Source organism: Lepidochelys kempii, chromosome 11 (assembly GCF_965140285.1).
Source record: "Lepidochelys kempii isolate rLepKem1 chromosome 11, rLepKem1.hap1, whole genome shotgun sequence".
NCBI classification, from domain to species: Eukaryota; Metazoa; Chordata; order Testudines; family Cheloniidae; genus Lepidochelys; species Lepidochelys kempii.
This window is the reverse complement of record NC_136390.1, coordinates 27242168-27267550: the sequence shown is the minus strand read 5'-3', so window position 1 is coordinate 27267550 and position 25383 is coordinate 27242168.

Below are 25383 nucleotides of genomic sequence, written 5' to 3'. Positions count from 1 at the left end.
ATTATAGCAGATCTCCCTGTTTGTCATTGCAGAAAATTTGAAGACATTGTCCATGTCACAGTTCAGGGTCATTGCTCCTGGATTTCCCCTCCATTGTCCACCAAAGGCTCCCACACCTTCAGCCACCACCTCATTTAGGTGGAGACCAGTGTCTCTCTCCCTTCTGACCGGGGTTTTTCCAGGCTGCACAGTTCCTGGCCTATACTGTGATGCTCCCAACAAACCAGACTGCTTTATGCTTTGCTTGTTATTCGAAGGCTATGAACAACATAATTGCTAGATGTTATGAGTTACCATGCAGCTCTTTATAAGTGTAACCCTCAAGGAGATTACCTAGATTCCTGGGGCTCTGTCTGCTGGCAGCTCAGGGAGAGGCACACTGGAGGTAGGCATTCACCAGGATCAACCTCTTGCTGAGGAAAGGGAAGACATCAGGAGTTTCCATTAACCACATCAGCCATGTTCCCAGTGGGCATAGGGTTCTGGGTGGAATAAAGGGTGGCCCACTGTGATTCCTCACCATTGCAAAGTTGTCGAACACACTGCCATATGGTGTCAAGGTAGAACAAAAGGGCAAGGAAAGGCACCATAGGGTGCATGAACACAGAGATGGTTTGGTGACAGACTGGCTGGATATCAATCAGCCTTCTCTGGTGGTATATTGGGGTGGTTGGGAAGGAGGGGCTTGCAGTGCAAGGACCTGATTTTGATCTCTGAAGGGCTGAGGAGAGAGGCAGATGGGGAACAGGGGCAAGGCATCCTTCACCTCCTGGAGCCCATGCTGAGGGGGATATAAGAGGTAGGCAGTCCCATGCACTAGTTGAGCACCAATCTCAATGTCTGTAGTCTGTGAGGTCTGAGATTGGTGCCACAAACCAGCACCAGCCTCTGGCACACTGAGGGGGATGGCTAAGGCTGGTATGACATAGGCAGGGTTTAACTCTCCCCTCATTTCAACTTGGACTGGGTAGACATTTGATATGCAAGTTTCAATACAGAGGTCCTCTGCTCAGAGGCAGGGAAAGTATACGGTTTTTCCGGGATGACATGCCTTTTCAGCACAGAGCTATTTCCTCTGGGAATATACTGTCCAAACACAGCATGAGTTTGGCTTGGAAATTTCTGCAAGGAATTTTGCTTCATTTAGATGAATAGACTTCTGAATTTAAAGGTCAGTCCATTTTTTTCTTGTGAGGACTGCAAAATTCTCAAAGAGGGGACTGGATATTCTAAAACATTAAATAAATAAATAAACAAACAAATAAATAGCCCTCCCCTTCCACTGTGCGGGTTGTTGAACATGAATGTTATAGCACACCCAGTGCTTGTTCTCCTATCCTCAACGGGCCTATGCAGCTGTGCAGGGGCCCAGGCATGTAATCATGGTGAAACTAATGAATGGAGAGGTTACACACTCTGTACCTCAGTTACCAGCAGAAACCATCTCACATCAATACTTTAATGCTTCCAAAGAGCTGTGAGCTCCTCCAATGGCAGAGCTGAGTGGAGAGTATTTTGATTTTCTGTACAAAGTCGAAGCCAGAAATGATTGTGTCAGAATACCAGATGGAAAGGAAGTTCCCACTAATTTGTAGAGGGGTTGTTTAAACAAATTCGTTACTTTCACAAAATTATATGCAGTACAGTGAATGGGATTTGACTTTAATTGTTTCCTTATGTGGCCAGCTAGAGCTTAGTTCAACCTGTCACCCTGCTTTTGAAAACATTTAATGTTCAGATAAGAATGTGAAGTAGATCATAGTAGTAAAGGGTGCTTTTAAACTTTTTCAGTATGCGCAAGTGAATAAGAGTTTCCATGTGTAAAAAAAAAAATCTTATTTTTGTATTTACACTATCCAAAGTTTATCCAAATTATTTATACAGTTCAGCCATGGGGGAATCCTTTTACACCACACATTAAATCATTCAAGTAATAAGATGTGAACTCATTAAATAATGACTCATTCAATAAACGTTTCTGTTGGTGACTATTGGGTTTTATAATAGTGCTGGTAAGGAAATGAAAAGAAAGAACAGATTTTTCTCCCTTGATATTATCCTTAAAAACTGGGTGCTGTGAATGAGCTTCCTTCATAACCTGACCTAATGGCTTAATGACAACAACTTAAGCTGAGGAAGACCTGGTGGGAGTAACCTCTATTCCCTTGTACTCTAAGCTAGTGGCAAACAAGCCTTTAACAGAGGTGATGCACTTTGACTGTGGTCATGTGCCCTTCCCCTATATTCCTGCAGCCTACCACAGAATGGTCTTGAAAGAGGCCTCTTTGATGGGAGACGGTGCAATGTGACTATTTAAGCGTTGGTATGTAACCGCCTCCAGTCTACACTGAGCTAAAAAATCCTTCCCCGCCGTCGCACTAGCACAACTGCAGCTTCTGTTAGTCCTAAGCAGTAGTGGAAGTGAGAATATAGGTTGCCCACCAATAGTTTTATCATCTTCTGGCAAATGCTGTTCAGAGCAGGTCTAGACAATACACCAGTGAAAGTGTAGTTTGCCAGTCTAGCGCAAGCACTATTCCTACATACAACACAGTGCGATACTTTAAATAAAAGCTCAGTGTAGATATGGTCAGACAGGATAAATTATTCACAGAGAAAAAATAACGATGAGTCCTTGTGGCACCTTAGAGACTAACAAATTTATTTGGGCATAAGCTTTTGTGAGCATAACCCACTTCATCAGATGCATGGAGTGAAAAATACAGTAAGAAGAATATGTATTATAGCACACGAAAAGATGGGAGTTGCCTTACCAAGTGGGGGTTCCATGCTAATGAGCCAATTCAATTAAGGTGGAAGTGGCCTATTCTCAACAGTTGACAAGAAGGGGTGAATACCAAGGGAGAGGAAAATTAGTTTTGTAGTGCTAAGGAGGCCAATGCAATCAAGGTGGCCCATTTCCAGCAGTTGACAGGAAGGTGTGAGTGTCTTTTTAAGTAATTTTCCCTCTGCTGATACTCACACCGTCTTGTCAACTGCTGGAAATGGGCCACCATGATTGTATTGGCCTCATTAGCACTATATGTTCTTCTCATAACAATATGCAACGCACAGTGTACAGCAGGTATCTCAGTGAAGAAATGTGTAGAGGAAGCGTCTGAAAATATTGCACAAGTTAAGAATTCCAGGAACCCAGCAGTACCCCAGAGGCATTTGCACTGGGCAGGCTATAGAATTCCCCAGCCCCATCCAGGCTTGGAGTTTTTAATTGATTTATACTCACAACAGCCATGTGAGGTAGGTGATTCTACCTACATTGATAGGTGGGAAACTGAGGCACAGAAAGAGCACGTGACTTGCTCAAGGTTCTCCAAAAAGTCTGAGGTGGAGCCAGGAACTGAACACAGAACTCCTGAGTCCCAGACCACCATTCCTCTTCTACCAGTGCCCCCACGCCACATACCTGAATTAGGCCAGAGATGGGAGCAATCTTATTTTAGAAGCACATAGGTATTCCGGTAGATAGCTGTGTGGAGTTAGTACTATTCTTTTTAGGATTAATTTCTACTCTACACCTACCTCTCCCCTCTAATGGAGAGGGTAGGAAGCACTCCTCAAACATGCTAGTTTCCTGCTGGAGGCACCACCTCTGACAGCTCAAGCTGGAGTCAATTTTGGACAATTGCCTAAAAGGTCATAATTAAGCCAATAGTGTTTCTGCTACATCAGTATTATCTCTTCTTTAATAAGATCCACAATGCTCCATAATCACAGCTGGGTTTTGTTTGTTTGTTTTTTCCATTTTTATTATTTATATTGTTTCCTCCACAGATTAGTTTAACCAAATTAACCTAAGTGTTTTTTTCCTGCCAACATTTGCATATGTTTCTTTGAGATACAATTATTAAAATACCCACCAGGGTTTTCATTTTTTTCTTCTTCTTTTCACTTGTAGGTGGTATATCAGGGAGTGCCACAGGATGTAATCAGTGCTATATTCAGATTAAAAAAATCATTTCTAAATTGAACCATGTCCAAACCCAACACGGTCTAGCTGCATCCATCACTAACCCAACTAGATGCATATTAGATGATTTTCCTGATCTGAAAATCAATTCATTGTGAAGGGCTGTCTGGACACAGAGGAGATTAACGATGCCAAGGAAAACAATGGAAGGCATTAGAGAGAGAGAGAGATCTCTTCCACCAGAGTAAATGGATGGTGAATGGATGGCTAATCTTACTCAGATGGCCTCTCTTGAAAAAGCAATTGATAAAATTCAGGATAGGAGAGGTTTATTTGAAAATTTATGGAAAACATTTATTTATGGATTACATTGATGGGTGTGGAATTAATATACAAGGATATAGATAATATAGCCTTTTTTGTTGGAAGTTTGCTATATAGTAAAAGCTTAATCTTTAAAGCCTGTTCTTCCAATGTACTGAGAAGCCCTTGAGAGGTATTGGGCAGCCCCATCTTACTTTTATTAACTCCAGGAGCAATTGAGAGAATTCAGTATCTTGCAAGATTGGATGCTGAATTCCCCATAGTTCAGTTTATTTTATCTTTTTTAAATTTACTCATTTGGGGTGGGTGTTTTGTTTGGTTCTTTGGGTGGCTATAGTGGTTAGTTAAGAACTGGACTGTGAACATGTTTTTATGGCTAATGCTTATATTCCACGTAGGCTACAGTCTCACAGTAGAGTACTCAACTTTAAAAAATATCAGTCATCTCATCTCTGCTCATGATCCCTGATTATCAACATGACTGACCATGGCCCAAAATGTCAGTCCAGATGGGGTACTGAGGTTGTCCACTAATCTTTATTATCCCTCCACTGCCAAAGTTATTGCCCTATAGGAGATGCCTGCCACTACTCTTTTCATCCATCAGTGTTACAGTGTGCTCTACTGGACTGCAGATTGGGCTGAAATCAGGAAGGAACTTGAGTTCTATCCTCAGCCCCCAGACTGCGTGGACTTCAGCAGCTCACTTAAACCTTTTTGTATGTCAGTTTGTCCAGTTACATATAGAAACCTACCTCAAAGTGGTATTGTGAGGATGAGTTAGCTAAAGATTATACAACACTTTTATGATGAAGGTTGAGATTTTTAAAACAACCAAAGGGATCTGGATGCCCAAAACCCTTATGCAGTTTGAGCTGAATCTCAGTCATTAAGTGCTAAGTATTATTATCATTATTAAAAAAAATTTTGGAAAGAGTATGAAACATCTCCTCCATGATAGAATACAGTACTGCTACATGAAGAGACCAAGAGAAAGGCTGTATTGCTTTTATCCCTATTAAATTCTTTAGGGTTTCTTATTAAGGGAATATTAATAAAGCAATAACAACCCATGTCAGCAGTAAGCCAATCAGACCTTTGATTACTTTGATGTCACAATTTATTTGAGTGAATTGTATCTGTGTTTTTTATGGATTATGCTCATGGTCTACCCCCCTCTGTAGCAAAGTATTTAAAAATTAGATGAAAAGTAATTAAATAGTACACTTTTCCATTGATAATTACTTCTTTATGTCATGCCATTTTAAAAACTCTTTGTTTAAAATCCTCTGCCAATGACTTTGACATTTCCCTATGAGTCATCTTCTGAAAGATTAAATATTAGCTGCTAGAAGGTACAGTTCAAACACAAACAGATGCAAAGATAAGTCATTGTTTAATGTTCCTAATACAAGACATTACATCATAAGTTTCAGTTTAAAAGAAGAACTGTAACAAAAGGGGAAAAGAGTGATTGGATAAAGTTTGTTATTATAATTGCATGGTGTAATATGTTGCATTCTTGTTCTGAGTTGAAACAGATTTTATAGAGACCCTTTTGCACTGTAGTTGCAATGAGCTGTACTTTAAATATTTTTAAAAAATATTCTGTACAGATTAGAGCTGCGCAAGTGTTAGACTCTGATGGAAAGTTTATGAAACAAGTCATATAGGTCCTGCTCCAAAACCCATTGAGAAGACAATGGGAGCATTTCCACTGACTTAGGTGGGCTTTGGATCAGCACCATAAGCCCCTAAGCAGACATGTGTGTCTAAAATTATCAGTCTTCTGTTTCATTTCCTTCCGTACATCACTAAAGAGAATTTGTCAGAACCGGGCCTCTTTATATACACATCCTGAGGCTGAGAAATTCCCAGTTACACTCAGAGGAAAACAGGTGCAGTGAATAATGAAAGTGGGTATTTTCTGTAGGGATAAAAAGATATGGAAATATTGGGTCAGATCCTCAGCTGGTAGCTCCATTGAATTTACAAGAGCTAAAGATCTGTCCTATTTTCTTCAGTTCATTTTAAAATCAACCTGTGGTATTTTTTTTTCCATTAGAGCCTGATTCTGCAGCAGCCCTGGCTCATGTGAGTAGCCTTCACTAGTGCATGTGGTCCCAGTAAGGTCAGTGTAACTGCTCACCCAAGGACCCATGTAAGTTTGAAGGATGAAGACCCTTACTGAGTCATGTTCTATATGACTTGCAAAGACTGGTGAAAGTAATATTGCCATAGTGTTGAGTGAACAATTTTTGATGCAATCAAGTTGCAGGGATCTGCCTTCTAAAAAAGTATGCTTTGCTTAGTTGGATTTAAATAGAAAATAGGCTGCTAGCAGATGGAAGGAAATTAGAACAGTTTGGCTGACATGCCTGTTGAGGCTGTCATAATACAAAACCGAGAAATGGGAGGGGAATGGAGTTCCAAGCCCAGCAGCTGTTTTCTGAAAATTCTTTATCCCCATGAAACGTTAGAACTGGGCACAGCAAACTGAAATGTGCATATATTTAGCATTCCTGAGGGCCAAACTAAGTCCTGACACATTTTTTATTCTGTCTTTAGGCATTTAACGTCATTGGCAGCTATACCTGAGTGAATCCTCAAATTAGCAGCTAATACTTAAGCATATGCTTGACTTTAAGTGTGTGAGTAGGCACACTGCAATTAAGCCCGTGGTATTTTAATGTGTAATTGAGATCCAATGAATCTGTCATGGGAAAGCACAGTACAAAACCAGTAGTGAAAAGCCAGGACTTTGCCTCTTGGACGAGAGGTAGAGTACAAGAATTCTAAATGCCTGGCTTCACATGCAACAAAATGAAATATGACCATTTTTTTTACATACATTAGAGCTATAGTAGTCACATAATGAAAAATAATATAATAATGAAAACACTTCTCTAAAAGTCCTTATTGGAGAAAGCCGTAGATGTCCAAGTTGATCAGCACAACTTAAAACTGATCTTAAAACTGAGTCAGCGATAGCAGTTACACTCTAGTACATCATTCAGTTTGTAAAGAATCCTTGAAGGACTTTGCACCAATGAACCAATAAAATGGATTATATTTCATTATTCATGCAGGATTTCCATTTGTGGAATATATCTTTCATCTTGATTTTATTCTGTTTACTTTCCATCCATTCCAAAGAACCCAATGCATGAAGACCACATCATAATGGAAATTGCTTATAGAATATGTTGCAATAAATATACGCAAAGCGTAGCATGTAGCTGGAGTATATTTAATATTCCATTGCATTTCACAGTGATGTATACGTTAGCTCAAAAATTTACTTGTAGCTCCTATTTTAGTCCTGGAAGTGAAATGTTATTTGAAAGGGCAGTTATTTCTACCACCAGTAGCATTGCCTTTCTTACAAACTATGAATAGCATTATCCAATGAATAATCAATGGCTATATGAAACTCTGTGGTCTCAACAGCTTATCGTAAATCATACATCATTTGACGGAGACCGATGGACGAGATTTACATGACCTTTGAACACATCCTTCTGGCATATTAATATAGAAATGGCTTCTTAATCATTTCTTTCCCTGCAGAAGTAATGATAACATTACTAATGTTAATTACATTATCTGAAGAATAATCAGTTTTCAGCTGATTCTCTTGGGGTCAAATTCCACTCTCAGTTACACCAGCTGATGGGTTATTCTGGATTTACACCAGAATAACAGAGCCACTAGGTCTCAAAAACAAACTCTAAGTAACGGTAACCTATGGAGAATTCCAAACAATAGTTAGAACAAATGCCACAGTGTTTTCAAAACTAGATGTGGATGCAAGGATTAGATAGGTAGATAGATAGATAGTCAGTCTATGCAAACAGCTTTGAGGTTGATTTTAGTAAGCCAGTAGCTACAAATGCAGATGCAAAGTCAGAGATTCAGCTTGGCTCTACAACCCTAAACACAAGTCAAGACACTGGATTTGAATGAAAATGGAAATACACAAGTTGGTGTAAAATGTCACTGTCAGCATGGCTAGAATTTTCACACTGACTTGGAGTTTCCATGGCTAAATCTCATTCTTGGACCCAGGGCAAGAGCTCTCCTTTCAACAAACTTTTAATCTTAACAGGATTGCCAGTATCCTCCTCCAGAATTTACATCCTCCGCCTATTGGCATGGTGTTCATCGGCCCTGCTTGGTTTCTAACAAACTCTATGTTTAAAAAAGGTAGGATGGTACGAATGCAGAGTGAGAGTCAGAGTGGGAACGTGATGCGTTATTTGGGAAACTTAAGGTCAGATGTTGTACATTTTATAGAAATAATAAATCATTATTAGGAGTTGTAGCTGATGCATTTACTACACAACTTTTCATCAGTAGATATCGTAGAGTTTAAGGCCAGAAAGGACCACCAGATCATCTAATCTTACCTTTTTTATATCACATTTTTATATCAAATTTTTATATCACCTTTTTTATAACACAGGCCACTAGACACCATCTAGCCACCTCCACAACAAGCCATCAACCAAAATTAGACCAAAGTATTATAGCCCTCAGGAGACTAGTCTCTTACTAAGTTAAGTACAAAGTCTTTTATAAATGGACAGCAGCTGGCTGAGGTTTTGGAAAAGAACTGATCCTTAGGAGGTAGAAAAGCTCTATGTCCAACCGTTAAAAGATTTCTCTGTGGACATGGCAGAGATTATTTCATATGAACATTGTATTTATAAGATGACAAAATGGAAACATGTCACATGATATGGGAAGAATTCCTCTCTTATGTAAATGACAGCACAGATGTGCAAGTGAGAAGCACAGGAGATGGCCAGGGACTAGATGTGGTGCAGAAATCCAGAGCTTTGCTTTTGAGAAGTGTCTCTCTCCAGGTTGTCCAAAGGTTGTTATTCTTGTATCTAGTTTTTACGGTTGCTTTAAAATCTGTAAAGACACATTTTTTAAAAATGTACCCCATGGGATCACTCAGGGGAATAAAACTCATATACAGCTTTTCACATCTAGGTGGTTAGTTCAAATTCATCCCAGTCATCATCTGCCTAATTATTGTGGGGACCTGTCAATTTCAACTAGTGAGGGGCATAGACAACACAATCTCTCTGCCACTGACACTTGGATGTTCTTTGTTTTACATTCACAATGGCTTCTTCCTGTCAACGGGGTTGGTCTCATGACCTTGCTGGGCTAGCCATAGATTAGCACTTGAGTCTGCCCTCTTGCCACTAATCAGGCTCCCTTTTAAATCATCCCCCCACCACTTCCCTTATTGCAGAACTGAAGCGGACATAGGAGAAGGGATGGACAGGGAAGGAGTTTGGGGAAGCCACTAGCCCAGCAACAGCCATCCCAGCCCCATCCCAGTCAGAGCCTTTGGGAAAGAGGGGTGGGGAATGAAGAGTAATAGCAAGTAAAAAGATGAACCTTTGGGGAAGGGGACACAGGAGGAGGATGCCAAGGAGAGTGGGGTAGAAGTATCATTGAGGAAGCGGGATCCAGAACAAATAATGGGATACCAGGAGAAAGAAGGGATGGGAACTGTGGGAGGTGGGGCAAAATAAGGGAGGGGACCAGAAATTCATGGGATGGCAGGGACAAGTTAAGTACAGGAGCTCCAGGGAAAAGGATTCGCCAATGGAGTATGACATGAGACACTGGGGGTAGAGAGGAATGGAGAGCTACAAGAGGATCCCAAGCAAAGACTAGCTGTTTGCTAGCTCACTAGACATTAGGAATGAGGCATATCAGTAGTGCATGAAGGGAAGCTTCCACTGATGCTTCCCCTGTTTTATTTGTTTTGTGGATAAAGCTGTCAGTCTGGCACATTTCATGTGCATATTTACAGGGGGGAAAAACAGATAAAAGAAAAATCAAAAAGGTAAAATAAACAATAAGGTATAAACACATGGTTTGCATCTCCTGAGACATGGAGCTCTCTGGATGACTGAATATAAAAGACTTGAATCATAAGAGTTTACAGTGAGCAAAATAGCATTTGTTATTGTTTTTAAGCATATTTTGTAAGACTTCATTGAGGTTTTTTCTGATTGTTGTTTTACATCAGGCTGTGATGGCTGGAATATCTTTTTCACTGGTGCTTTGCCAATTATGGTGGTTTCAGAGCTAGCGTTCATCTGCCTTTTAAAAAGCGCATAACAAAACTAGCTGCTGGTAGATTGTGGTGTGTAGCAATTGAAGAGGCACTGAAGTGAAAGAAAAAATCTCATTGCTTTTGATATACCTTTAAAGAAACGGGTAACCAAAATAAAGATCTATCCACAGATGCATGCACAACTAGAAACTGCAGACCATCTACACAAAAATATTCCATGTTTATTGGGAAACAGTGTCATCATAAAACTCCTTCTGAATGTGATGTCTTCCTCACAAGGACTCCACCCTCTCTAGGCAAGGCTTTGATCTCCTGAGCAGAAGTCCTTAGGTTGTAAGCAGGAGACCTGTGTCTACTGCAACACTTTTGGGGATCCTATCTAGAAAGATAAACCCATATGATAAAACAGTCTGCATACCTTGGGTTCAGGTTTTAGAAAAACCTCACAATACAGGAGGAATACATGTACACTAAGGAACTGAAATCACACAAGAGGACAGGAAAAACATAGAAACTGGGCAATCTAGCCCAAATGGCTCTATTTACTCTTACTAGGAGTAAGAAAGTGAAAAGTTTGAATCAATAACTCTATTGCAGATAAACTGGTATTAAATACCACAATCCAAACTTGTCCCCAAGCACTTTCACCAAATGGATCCCCCTTATTCAAAGATGTAGTATATGTTAGCAAGAGCTATCTCATTTAACTGTGAAGAAACTCAACCATAAAGGCAGACAAGCAGACCAGAGGGTAGACAGTGGGACATATTTCCACAGGTAAAGGACTGTAGTGTTGGGATAGGAGAAAGAGTACACTAAACCATAACAGGGTGGAGTTCTCTAAAACCTCAGTGTACCTCTGTTGGTAAGGGTAAACCTGTCCTTGGACATTATTCAGATTCATTCATTGTTTTCTTCCTCCAGGCCTTGGCAGCAGATAAGTGCCTCTCAGAGGGCAGAATCAGGTAGCTTCTCTGTCCCGCAAGTCTCATCTCGTGGGTCAGCCAACCCTGTTCAGCTAGCTCTGTTCAGCTAGACCTGCACTGGCAGTGGGACTTAAAAAGAGGACAGCCCAACAGTTGAAGGCTGAGGCTAGCTGCTCACCTGGGGAAATAAATGAAATCCTCAATAATGTGTAAAGGGATTTTAGGAGAGGATGATGCACAATTGATCATATTGTAAGATTAGAAACAGAAATACAAAAAAGTATGAAGAACAAAGAGTATATGATAACTGTGTTTTTGGACATTGAAAAAGCATATGATATATTATGGAGGGAAGGTTTACTCACAAAAAGGGAAGAATTGGTAGGGGAAGTAGAAATGGGTGGCAACCTGGGCAGCAGTGACCATCAGATGGTCGAGTTCAGGATCCTGACAAAAGGAAGAAAGAAGAGCAGCAGATATGGACCCTGGACTTCAGAAAAGCAGACTTTGACTCCCTCAGGAAACTGATGGGCAGGATCCCCTGGGAGGCTAATATGAGGGGGAAAGGAGTCCAGGAGAGTTGGCTGTATTTTAAAGAAGTATTATTGAGGGCGCAGGAACAAACCATTCCGATGTGCAGAAAGAATAGCAAATATGGCAGGCCACCAGCTTGGCTTAACAGAGAAATCTTCAGTGAGCTTAAACACTTAAAAAGGAAGCTTACAAGAAGTGGAAACTTGGACAGATAACTAGGGAGGAGTATAAACATATTGCTTGAGCATGTAGGGGTGTAATCAGGATGGCCAAAGCACAACTGGAGGTGCAGCTATCAAGGGATGTGAAGGGTAAACAGAAGGGTTTCTACAGGGATGTTAGCAACAAGAAGGTGGTCAGGGAAAGTGTGGGACCCTTACAGAATGTGGGAGGTAACCTAGTGACAGATGATGTGGAAAAAGCTACTTTTTTTGCCTCAGTCTTCACAGACAAGGTCAGCTCCCAGACTGCTGCACTGGGCAGCACAATATGGGGAGGAGGTGAGCAGCCCTCAGTGGTGAAAGAACAGGTTAAGGACTATTTAGAAAAGCTGGACATGCACAAGTCTATGGGTCTGGTCTAATGCATCCGAGGGTGCTGAGGGAGTTGGCGGATGTGATTGCCGAGCCATTGGCCATTATCTTTGAAAACTCATGGCGATCGGGGAAGTTTCAGGATGATTAGAAAAAGGCAAATATAGTGCTCATCTTCAAAAAAGGGAAAAAGGAGAATCTGGGGAACTACAGACCAGTCAGCTTCACCTCAGTTCCTGGAAAAATCATGGAGCAGATCCTCAAGGAATCCATTTTGAAGCAGTTGGAGGAGAGGAGGGTGATCAGGAACAGTCAACATGGATTCACCAAGGGCAAGTCATGCCTGACCAACCTGATTGTCTTCTGTGATGAGATAACTGGCTCTGTGGATATGGGAAAAGTGGTGGACATGATATATCTTGACTTTAGCAAAGCTTTTGATACAGTCTCCCACAGTATTCTTGCCAGCAAGTTAAAGTATGGATTGGATGAATGGACTATAAGGTGGATAGGAATCTGGCTACATCATCAGGTAGTGAACAACAGCTCGATGTCTAGTTGGCAGCCGGTATCAAGCAGAGTGCCCCAGGGGTTGGTCCTGGGGCTGGTTTTGTTCAACATCTTCATTAATGATCTGGATGATGGAATGGATTGCACCCTCAGCAAGTTCACGGATGACACTAAGCTGGTGGGAGAGGTAGATATGCTAGAGGGTAGGGATAGCTCCAGAGTGACCTAGACAAATTGGAGGATTGGGCCATAAGAAATCTGATGAGATTCAACAAGGACAAGTGCAGAGTCCTGCACTTAGGACGGAAGAATCCCATGCACTGCTACTGGCTGGGGAATGACTGGCTAAGCAGCAGTTCTGCAGAAAGGGACCTGGGGATTACAGTGGACAAGAAGCTGGATATGAGTCAACAGTGTGCCCTTGTTGCCAAGAAGGCTAACGGCATTTTGGGCTGCATTAGTAGGAGCATTGCCAGCAGATGGAGGGAATGATTATTCCTCTCTATTCGGCACTGGTGAGGCCATATCTGGAATATTGCAGCCAGTTTTGGGCCCCCCCACTACAGAAAGGATGTGGACAAATTGGAGGGAGTCCAGTGGAGGGCAACAAAAATGATTAGGGGGTTGGGGCACATGGCTTACAAGGAGAGGCTGAGGGAACTGGGCTTATTTAGTCTGCAGAAGAGATGAGTGAGGGGGATTTGATAGCAACCTTCAGCTACCTGAAGGGGGGTTCCAAAGAGGATGGAGCTAGGCTGTTCTCAATGATGGCAGATGACAGAACAAGGAGCAATGGTCTCAAGTTGCAGTGGGAGAGGTCTAGGTTGGATATTGGGGAAAACTATTTCACTAGGAGGGCGGTGAAGCACTGGAATGGGTTACCTAGGGAGGTGGTGGAATCTCCATCCTTAGAGGTTTTTAAGGCTCGGCTTGACAAAGCCCTGGCTGGGATGATTTAGTTGGGATTGGTCCTGCTTTGAGCAGGGGGTTGGACTAGATGACCTCCTGAGGTCTCTTCTAACCCTAATCTTCTATGGTTCTATGATATAAACTGACCTTGACAGGGATAAAAGAAAGAATGTTCTGGTGGATAAGAGATTTTTTTTTAAGTAAGAGGACTATACAGGTTAGGGTTGGGAAAGTCTTATCAAGTGTCTGTAGCATTGCCAATGACTCTCCGCAGGGGAGTGTTATCAGACCTACCTTGTTTAACATTATGACAAAATTATCTCCCAAAAGGTGTAAGGGCAAGAATGGGTATTACCTTATTTGTGGATGGTTGTGCTATATGGGGTAAACACAGTGGAATTAAAGTGGCCGGAGAGAGAATAAATGAAGCACTCAGGGAGGTTTCAGGCTGGGGAGAAGCTTGGAGATTTAAATTTTCAGTCGCTAAAACAAAGTGAATGATCGTCACTAGAAAAAGAATTAAAGATGAGTTTTTATCTCTTTGTGCAGAACAGATGTATGTAGTTAACAGTTTTACATTTCTGGGTATAATGCTTGATAATAAACTTACTTGGGAGGACCATATAGAAAGTATTACAAACAAATGTAAAGGTGGGATTAATCTATTTAAAAGTACTGCTGGGATTAACTGGGAAGCAGATAAAGTGTTTATGGTGCTATACAGAGCATTAATAAGATCAGTCATAGATTATGGGTGTCAAGCTTTTAGTTCTGCATCTGGATCGGAGCTTAAAAAGAAGGAAGTCAGTTCAAGCTGAAATGCTACAAACTGCATGGGGTGCATTTCTCCTAACACCACAGTGTGTAATGCTACTGAAGAAATGACTATCAATTTAAGAATGAATATGTTAGATCTGACATTTTGGGCTAAAGTCAAGGGAGGTAGCACAGATAAGAATACTGAACCTATATACAAGGAAGGTTGGGAATTAAGGGGATGAAATGTAGCCCAACACAGTAAACTCACTCATGGTCTTATGGTTAAAAGGTTGGTAAAAGAGTTAAGTGAAAAGGAAGGACTAGAAGAGATTAAAATCTATAGTTGTGTGGCAGTAAATTATACCTGCAAAATTGTATCTCTGAGTGTGGATTTAGAATTATATAATAAAACAAAGGGAAAGTAAGAGATGTCCTATATGACAGATAACATTTATGAATTTATATATGGTAAATGGAGTCAACATTGCTGACTATATACTGTCGAATCTAAAGCTAAAAAAACAGGTAGTGTGGGAGCTGCCTTTTGCATCCCTGAGACCGGAGTTCAGAAAACTAAAAGCATATCTAATTTTGTAGGCATTATGATAGATGAATTGGTGGAAATAATATTAACATTAAACTGGATAAGGTATGTATGGCTGTTATCTTTTCAGATTCATTATTAGATATTCTGGCAATTGAAAGGGGTACCTCAGAAAGCAGGAGTTGAATTAAGAAATGAAATATTGCTTTTGACAATACAGTTAGTATGTTTGAGCGTGAACACAGTAGCAGCATGGATTCCATCATGTATCAATGGCAATGAAATGGCTGATAGAGAAGTGAAAAATGCTTCAAAACACGGAGAAGTTGATATAAAGCTTCCTTTGCATAAATGAGAATTTAAAAGTTTAGTTAATAAAGAATTTTAAAAGGAATGGCAAAAATTGTGGACCGAGAAAAGAGGACGAAGATCCTATGGAGTATGCTCCAAAGTAGAAGATAATGCTCTGCTCCAAAGTTATGAAAGGATCAGGGAGTACTCATATTACGACTGTTGGTTTGAATAATAATGTATAGTTATTGAATAGACACGAAGATGGATTATGTAACACATGTGAGGTTAAAGAAACAGTTGATCACCTGATATGGGAATGCAGGGAGTGTTCCCAGGAAAGAAAAGTTCTTGATTAAAAATTTAGATGCTTTAAAGTGACAGAATGTACTATCAGGCTATTGGGAAAGTGGGTTTAACATTTAAAACAGATCTATTACGTTTTTTTTAAGGACAAAGAGCAGGCTAAGAGAGTGTAGTGGAATGAATGTACGAGGAATATAGTAGGTGGCAGCTACTACTGACTCAGTAGGTTAGTGTGCTTCACCATAAAGAAAGAAGAAGAAAAAGGTGAGGGTTGGCTGGGGAAGACCATCCCTGAGCCACAGGGAAGCGGAGAAGAGGTCCTTCCCAAGCTTGAGATCTCAGGTAGGAGGTCCTGGGAATTGCTGCTTGACAGAAAGCAAGAGGGCAGCTGCAAAGAGTTACAGGCTGCACAGAGTAGCAGGGAGCAGGAGGCACCTGCAGGAGACCCTCAGACATCAGGAGATGAAAGACTCCAGGCAGGTAGGACTAGGAGTGTCCTGCCAAAGCAGGAAAAACTCCAGACAGAAAGGCCTGGGAGTGGGTTGAAGACTAGCCCAAGTGGGGTGGAAGAACTTTTGTTACCCAGAAAAGGTGAATGAACACTGAGAGTGACCCAGCTGGAGGGCTGAGCCATGTGAATCCCCAGAAGAGAGAAAAACCGCTGGTGAAGAGAAACTGAGGCAGGGTGCTGCAGAATGACCTATGCACTATGAGGTGGTAGTGTGTGGAAGGTGGTGACAGTTACAGGCTGTATACAGGGTCTTAGCTCCTTTTTGTCAGCAGCAGGGAGGGGATTTTGAAGAGAATAAGGTAAACATTTTGTTTGTTTGTTTTTTTCAGATTCCTAGGCCAGAAGCAACCACTGTAGTAATCTCGTCTGACCTCCTACATAGCACAGGTCGTAGAACTTCACCAAAATAATTCCTAGAGCACATCTCTTTGGAAAACATCCAGTCTTGATTTAAAAATTGCCAGTGATGGAGAACTGAGCCCTCCCTTTCTGTTGGAGCTCCCCATTGACTTCAGGCTTGCTTTTTCCTCAGACTTTTAGTCCTGAATCCTGCCCCTTAGATCTACGGTGACCAGCTGTCCCAATTTTATAGGGACAGTCCCGATTTTGGGGTCTTTTTCTTATATAGGCTCCTATCACCCCCCACCCCTGTCCTGATTTTTCACATTTGCTGTCTGGTCACCCTACTTAGATTGAAAGGTCACCGCGGACTTTCCCCATGTCTACTGGATACTTTTTGAAGAAGTGAGTTCTCATTGCTATAACAATTGGAAACCAAAAACCACAGCTCTAATCAGAAAACCTTGAGAGCAGTCTGCTCCTGGAGTCATTCTTGCAGGTGGGACTACATGTACAGGAACTGCTGCTTCTTCCTTTTCTTACTGCTATTATATAAATAGTAATAAAGACAGTACATCTGCCCTGTTCTTCTACAGTCTAGAAGAAAGACACATAGAATACAGGTTGCACTGGGAAATCCAGAGGCAGGTGGGGAGAACGTAGGAGTGAGGGTGAGTCTGTATTTATTTGTTAATTATAAGGTGCCTCACAGAATAAGAGGTTGTTTGGGGTGTTTTTTTAAAGAAGAACTTGAAATGAAAAGAGGATAGTGGCTTGGCAGCCTGGGGAAGCATGGGCATCCCACGCATAGGGCGAACATGGTAAAAGGATACACACGCTGTCATCACTGACAGAGCAGAAAGGTCATAGTGAAACCTATTTGAATAATCTGACCCATTGTAAACAGGGTTCTATTTCTAGGGTTCTAAAATCATCTTGATTTTTCAGCTGTCATGTACCATGTCTGGGTTCATTACAGTGCATGGGGATGTACAAATACTTAAATTAATATAATTGAACTTTTAAAAAAACTCCATTATAAAATTGTTTTCCCAGAAGTTATATGGGAGCATTTTCATTCACACTGAGTTAGGTAAAGCCTCCTTCCCCGTTCATTTTTTACCTACAAAAGTCAACTACACGAGGTAGGGAAAACAAGTAGTTGACAGTGTCCCTTTAAGAAATCCTCTAACTATGATATCTAATATTTCCATTCTGTTTTCTCCATGGAAATATGTCTAGCCAGCCCAGCTTGTTGTCAGTAAAGCTCTATTTACCCTAAGAAGGATTAAATATGTTTACAGAATTAAAACACCTGAGGAAGATTTCAGAGCCAATGAACCGGAAAGGAGATTTTAATTAACAATTCACAAATAGGAGCTAATCTCGTCTTTTTACTGTAGTGAAAAATAAATAAAAGCTTTCAATGTTCCTTGGTAGTGAAGTTTTCGACTTGAAGTGTCATTTCATTGATGCACCAATTCCTGTTCTCTTGTCACCTGTTCTCCGGCTGCCTTCAGGTAGAAGCAAGGGATATTTGAATATTTACATATAGTCGCAGCCTTTGCACAAAGAGTGCTATTTTGCTGTAGGTTATATTCACTGCTTTATAAGAGTTTTCCAATTACAGTGCTGTCCCAACAGATTGTCTTCTAGACAAAACAAGCGTAAAAACGTCTCAAATCTGTAATTAACAGACCATCTGTGAGAACAACACATCACTGAACTTGTAAGGAATTGTGGGTAATATTTAGAAAATCTGCTGCTGCCTGGAACTAGCAAAGCTATTCTCTTATCTTTGTGTGATTGAGCATTTGTCTGAGATGTATAGGGGCCTTGGGCCAAGTTCTATTGTCAGTTAATGGAGCTACACAAGTATAACTAATAGCCAAATTTAATTCCCTCCCCTCCCAGTTTGTGATTCCACCAGCAGCTTTAATTCCAGTGACAATTGCTATGTACTGTATTCCTGTTTATTTACGTAAGTGCATAATGACCTCTGGTGACAGGGTTTACCAAAGTACATATTGCAAACCAAAATCTAGTCATGAACTAAGTGATACTAGCCTTGCTTCCTCTAAAGCACAAGTGCAGTCTGTAACTGGCTTTCTCAGATGTTTTGTTTTCAGGTTGCCGTGTTTCATCCTGGATCCATCCACTCTGCCTATACTAATTACCTGTTTCTGACTGTTAAGGCCCCATTCAGCAGTCTGTACTCACATTGAATAACACTTACTCAGGTAGGCAAGACCAGGTGTACCATTCTCTGTGTATATGCCTTGCTGAGTAACCATGTGATTTATTATTATTATGATGATTCTCATCCTTCCACTCCCTTCCTCCTTTTTGTCTGTTTAATGAGCCTCACTTATGTCATATTGAGTTTAGGTTGTACTTCAGATTATCATGCATTGACAATTCCCAAGGAGTATGTGGTCCATCCATCCTGTGCTTCTAGAACTGTTGTTCAGAGATGCAGGAGCGGAGTTCTTCTTACACAGAAGCTGCCATGATGATATCAGCAATAGTGATGAAGCAGCTGTATAGGCAAACAAACAGCGGCCAGCTCAGTCCCAGCCTGAGGGAGGGCTGAGAACTTTCTCAAGCAGAGCAGGCCTTAGCTTTATTCATCAAGTCCGTGAAGCACTTTTTTGCCACCCCAAATGGAACTGATATTCCTGTCCATTGTCTAACATTATCTCACTACTGCACACAGGGTCAACAAGAGGCTGTTTTGAGGAGGGAAGGAGCCACCTAACTTTTTGGATATACCCCAATTTAAATGAATCCTGAAATTGTGTGCCTACCTGTAGGTTCTTTCTAGCATCTCATTGCAGAAGTGGAACCGAGCTGCTTATCTAGCATTCAGTCTACTTAGTGTTATGTTTTCAAGGCTCTGTTTGCAAGGAAAAGGACGAGAGTCTTACTTTTTATTTTCAATGAAAATTGAGATTCTCCTTCATGGAGTCCAAAAGACAGCTGTGTTCACAATGGTGCCATGCAAGCCCCCTCTGGCCAGTCATTGTGACTAAGGCGGGCCTCAGCAGTGCTTTCCTTAAAACTCTGGTTTGCATTTCATTAATTTTTTTTCCAGAGAATTTCATGCCAGTCTGACAGCTCTGGATACTGATATCTGGTGCTTACTCACAAATATCTGTTTGCCAGAAGCTTGGAATGAGCGACAGGAGATGGATCACTTGATGTTTACCTGTTCTGTTCATTTCCTCTGGGGCACCTGGCACTGTCCACTGTCGGAAGACAGGATACTGTGGTTGGTTGGACCTTTGGTCTGACCCAGTAGGATCATTCCTATATTCTTATATAAACAAGAAGAGCACAGGCAGCATAAAAGTTTCCACACTGCTCTTCCCATGGGCTGGAAGCAGGCTGCTATTGAAATGAGAAGATTGTTTGTTTTCCATTCAACTGAATCGTTAAGCCTCTCTGTAGAGACTGCCAAACAGGGTGTCAAGTGTGGTGTGGGTCTTGTGATGTGGACACCTGCCCACGAGGAACTGGACTGAGACCACTAGCTCCTTTAATGTGGTCATGAGATTTCCAAACTTTTTCACAGTGGAGAGCACATTGAAAACATGAATTGTCTTATGCCTTACCCCTTTCACATTCACAATTACATGGACTATCTCCCCTCTGATTCACAGGGTATGTCTACACTGGAAACTTCAAAGTGCTGCCACGGGAACACTCCTGCAGCAGCGCTTTGAAGTGCGAGGGTGGTCACACAAGCGCTAGGAGAGAGTTCTCCCAGCGCTCCTGGTAATCCACCTCAATGAGGGGATTAGCTCCGAGTGCTGGGAGCACGGCTCCTAGCGCTCGGAGTCTGTCTACACTAGTGCTTTATGACATTGTGGTGATAATTGTAGCAATTGCTTAGCTGGAAAAGTAATATTTGGCAAGGATTTAATATATTTTTAACTGTCTTTTTAATGCAATTTAACAGGTAGGAATAGGGGAATTCGGCTCTATGGGACTCTGTTGGCCATACCTGTAGGAACTTCTGATTTAGACCATCAAAAGCCATTAGATGGTAATTTTATGTTTACATATTTCAGTCATAGAAAGGTGTGAACAGGTAACAGAGGTATGTATTTCTATGTAGCCACCATGCTCTCCTCACTTTGCACTCCCTCCCCATACACTTAAGAAATATGTTCAGGTTTGATTTATATGATGAAATGTTACAAAGAAATCCATGTTTTACATATAAAATAAATTACGTGTGTTTGATTTGATACGACTTTCCTTATTTCTTTTATTTATCCTATCTGATGAGAAGCAAGAGTAATAAGTTTCTAATTTTCTTTTAGGATATTAGAATATTGCTCTGAGACAAATGCAGAGGCATCAGATCAAGTTTCCCCTTTCAAGATTTTTGGTAAAGACTGAAGCGAGAGGTCTGGGGTTCTCTTCATTGAGACTATAAATCAGACTTGTCAGTTGTGATGACTTGTAAAAAATTTTACACCACCAGCAAAACATATACTTTTGTAATAAAGCTATAAAAGTTAACCTCTCATGGATGCAGAGATTTCAGTTCTGGGGTAAAAAAAAAAAGTTTTTATTGTCAGAACTGTTTTTCCAATTCACAAAATTACCATCTCTACTAAATTACACTTGTCAATGTAATTTATTTTTTAAAATATTTTTACCTTTGAGCATCCACATCCTCCTTAGTAATTTTTTCCACTATCTCCAGCCCTTCCCCCTTAGTATCCTGTTCACTCAAGAGTCCTGCACTCTATGTGCTGTCTTGAGGAAAGTAATCACACACACACACAGAGAGAGAGCTGTATTTTACTAGCAGAGCCCTGGATGCTTGATTTGCACTCTGCCGCTGCTCATCCACGACATAGTTCTGATCCCATGCATTTCCCCTCCTGTGTCTGAGGAGGCTCACAAATAACAGAGTACTGAAGGGGAGGAAGGAATTTGATAGATTGGGCAATGGAAGAAAAGAGTCATTGTTTCCCCTTCCCACCTTTCCTTCTTTGACTGGTCCAGAGGTCTCTGAACTGCTACCCTGGGGCTCTCAACCTCCACAGGAGTAGCACATGAAGACAGATAGACTGGGATCTATGATAGGGGAGGTGAGCTTGTATCCCACAAATGACAGTACACTCTGATTCTCTCTGGATCTGACTTGAGCTGGTTGGGAATTTTTCAACAAAATGTTTTTTCATTGGGAAATGTCAATTAATCAAAACTGAACCTTTATGTTGAAAGGGTCAGTTTAGACTAATTTTTCAACTTGAAAAAAATGAAATTGTTGAAACATTTCATTTCAACATCTGAACAAAAAAAAAATCAAATTTTCCTGTTTGAAATGACTGTGACACTTTGTACCTCACAGCAACACCCTGGCACTCCCACGTCTACATGGTGATGTATTTTGTACAAAGTATGTCTTTTGAGGTATCATATTAAGTCTTGATCAGTTGAGCATTAATATCCTGTTGGATTATATGTGCCATCATTGTATGTGAAGTTATGAAGTTTAATATACATGTGTTACTGAAATATGTTGTGAGGTTGGGAACACCCACAAGCAGCCTCTCAGGTGCAACAATGAAGAAGCCAGACAATGTTGATGGCTCATTAAGGGGAATCCACTCTACCAAGGACTATCATAAGATCTGTGTACAATGAAGACTTCTCAGAGGGGCACATAAACAATGGACACTGTTTGATTCATGTCACAGGAAAAGATCTTTGTAGCAAACTGGAGGAAGCTATAAAAGGGGGAAGTGACATCATCACTTTCGCCTCACTCCCCCCACAACTCAATATCCGGACACACGTCTAGAGAATAAAGACTGAACTGGGGAGTTGGTCCTTGGATGAAGGGGATTTTCAGCCTGTGTATGGAAAATCTGTGACCTGCTTGTATTGTCTGTCAGGGTGAGACACTGCTTGATTCAAGTCCTGTCTTGTCTATAGAACTCAGATTGTGTTTTTACTTTTATTTCTTAGGTAATCAACTTTGCTCTGTATGCTCATTACTTATAATCACTTAAAATCTTTCTTTTGGTAGTTAGTAAATCTGTTTTATATTTTTTTATCTAAAACAGTGTGTTGTTTGTAGTGTGAAGGGAAATCTGCTAAGGGACAGGGTCTGGTGCATGTCCACTCCACATTGAGGAGGGGTGGACTGGGTAATAAACTTACCCTGGTCAGGCTTTTGACCAGGCAAGATGGTACAGCTCTGGAGTCCTAGACTGGAGAGCTGGGGGGAATTTGCTGTAGCCACTCTATTGTTGGTTTATGAGTGACTGGACAAAGAATTCATGTAACTCAGCTGCCTGTGGATGTCTGTGTGAGTGCAGGACCTGGAGGGATCTGCAGCTTGTCACAGCATCACAGTGTGAGAGAGAGCGAGCCCAGGTTGGTAAAACAGAGGGCTCAGCAGTACCCCAGTTCCTGGTTGCACCCTGGGGAACCATCACAATGACGTTTAGTTTAGAAATTTAAGCTTAAAAAATAAATGGTCAAAATCAAAATGAAATGTTTGGATTAACTGGAGCTGAAACTTTTCCAGATTCTTGTGGTGATTGAAAATTTTCATGGGATGGTAAAATAGTCATATCTAGAGCAGTGTAAAAAATTATCTGCAACGCCAGTCAGACTGGATGGTGAACTGGGTTACAGAGGACTAAGGGGCTAATCTGTCCTTTCCTTCTGCAGAACCATTGGCGAATTATTTGGCTCTGTTTCTGAATTGCCCATATGAATTGTTAGTTTTATTTTGTATTCCCTTTGTTGTCAATCACTGCTTATGGTTTCTGACCCTTTAATTTGGTATGTATTTATTGTGCAAGCTGGATCAATTTCCTCTGCTATATATCTATGGTGCATTACAACTTTCAGGACAAACTTATCCTACCTGAGAACTAAACACTTATGAAGTCCTTCATTCTGCTTTGAATTACATTTCATTAACTAACATCCATATGTGATAACTGCACCACTTCTATATTTCTCTTTACCGACAGGTATTTTTAATGGATATGCCAAGGACTATAAACAAGGGAGAGTCATTCTCAGCTTTGAATGGTTTCTAGAGAAACATATCTTTATGCTCACATTTTTCTTTTAACTATACCAGATTTAATGTGGGGGTTTTCCTCCATGTGTATATTGGATGGATTCCAGAAAGTCCTGTTCTGCTTAGATTTCAACCCCAGACTCACCTACACAATATATTTGCAGCTTTTCCTCCGGTGTCTCTATGCATTGATGTTGTTATTAGATGACTCACCTCTAAAATAGTGAGTCACCAATGTCTATTGTAAGTAGGGGTGAGGGGAAAATTACAGTCTGGTAAATTCAAATAAATGCACTGACATCTTGATTACTGGAATATATTAATGCGGTGTTTTTCACCCCTCCTACTATTTCAGATTATTTTCAGCCTTCATAGTCACAATGTTAACATTTTTCTATAGGGATGTGGCATGTCAAAAAACTAAAATAACTCCCTATTGAGTTTCCAAGTCCTCTGGGGGGAAAATGACTAATCTCTAAATGAAAACTAGATAGCTTTGGTGAATGGTAATAAGATCTACATCTTTTTATCATTCAGTTACTAGATCAAAACCAGTCCCCAGTAATAAGCATGGTAACATAACACATTATTCTACAGCATATTAGTACCAGAACTGCCTTTAGTAGTGACAATGATACATTACTTGTTACAGTTTAAGTGATGCAAAATAAAGGACCAACCATGGCTGCCTCCTGATGTAATAGAGCCCATCTCTTGGCTGTTTGTTGAATAAAGTGAAATGGCTGGTCTTAGCCTTAGTAGTCATCAAAGTAGTCATCAGAATTAGCCTCTGTTATGGTACTCTTAGCAAAGGGGCCACATGGCAAGGTCAGAAGTCTGAACGACCCAATCACTTCTACGCATTCTCTCTCCATATCCAAGTTCAGTTACATTGGCAGGTGGTGTGGAGAATTTTATCTTCACCTAATCCCTGCTATCTGTGTTCTGGGGCTATATGGAGGGTTCTAGTCTTCAGGGTTAATAAAACGTAACAGTAACCCCCACTTACAGTTTGTCATTTCCTGGAACTCTGGACTGAGCCTCTCGGGGGTCCTACCCAAGGGACTTCAACAATAATGGCTACCAAAGCCATCTGACACCATTTCTTTTGCTTGGAGTCAGGGATGGGTACAGAATGGACTAGAATAGGGAGATTTCTGAACAGGTTGATATGGAAAAGCAGTTTGCTGGGCCAATGATGCCAGTGGTGCTCAGACCCTCAGTGGGAGGGGACAGCCTGATGCAGAGACAAGGAGACTGGGTTTAGTTTCTGTTTTGAGCTTGGGTTGGGGGCTGAGAGAGAAGCAGAACAGCTTAGGGAGTCTCTGATTAACTCCTACTGCCTTCAAATGGAGGCTTTGAGTGCCTGTGGGATCTAGTGCATGGGTGAGGGACCTCCTTCCCCGAGGAAATCAATGTCCAGAGTGGCAGCGATCTGACCTGGCACCTGCTACAGAGAGCCAGGCAAGACCCCCACAGGGCCTCAGACTAGGGAGTCAACAAGTCTGCTAAGAGGCAGGAGAGAATCCTGCCCCACCCAGGAGTAAAGACATAGTAAGGAGTCTGTGAGTCAGCAAATGTTCACAGCACTGTAGCAGGACTCAGAACTCAATCAGTGTACCGTATGCCTGGGAAACTGCCAAGGAAGGAGCCGATGGTTGGGAAGAGCTATAAGTGTTTGGAGGTGGGAAATTGGTTAATTGGATAATGTTCAGTATGTATTAGTTAATCTCAACCCTTTCCTTCCCTAACTCTTATTTTCTTGTTCCCAGTAAAGTCACCCTTTATTATACTGTTGTT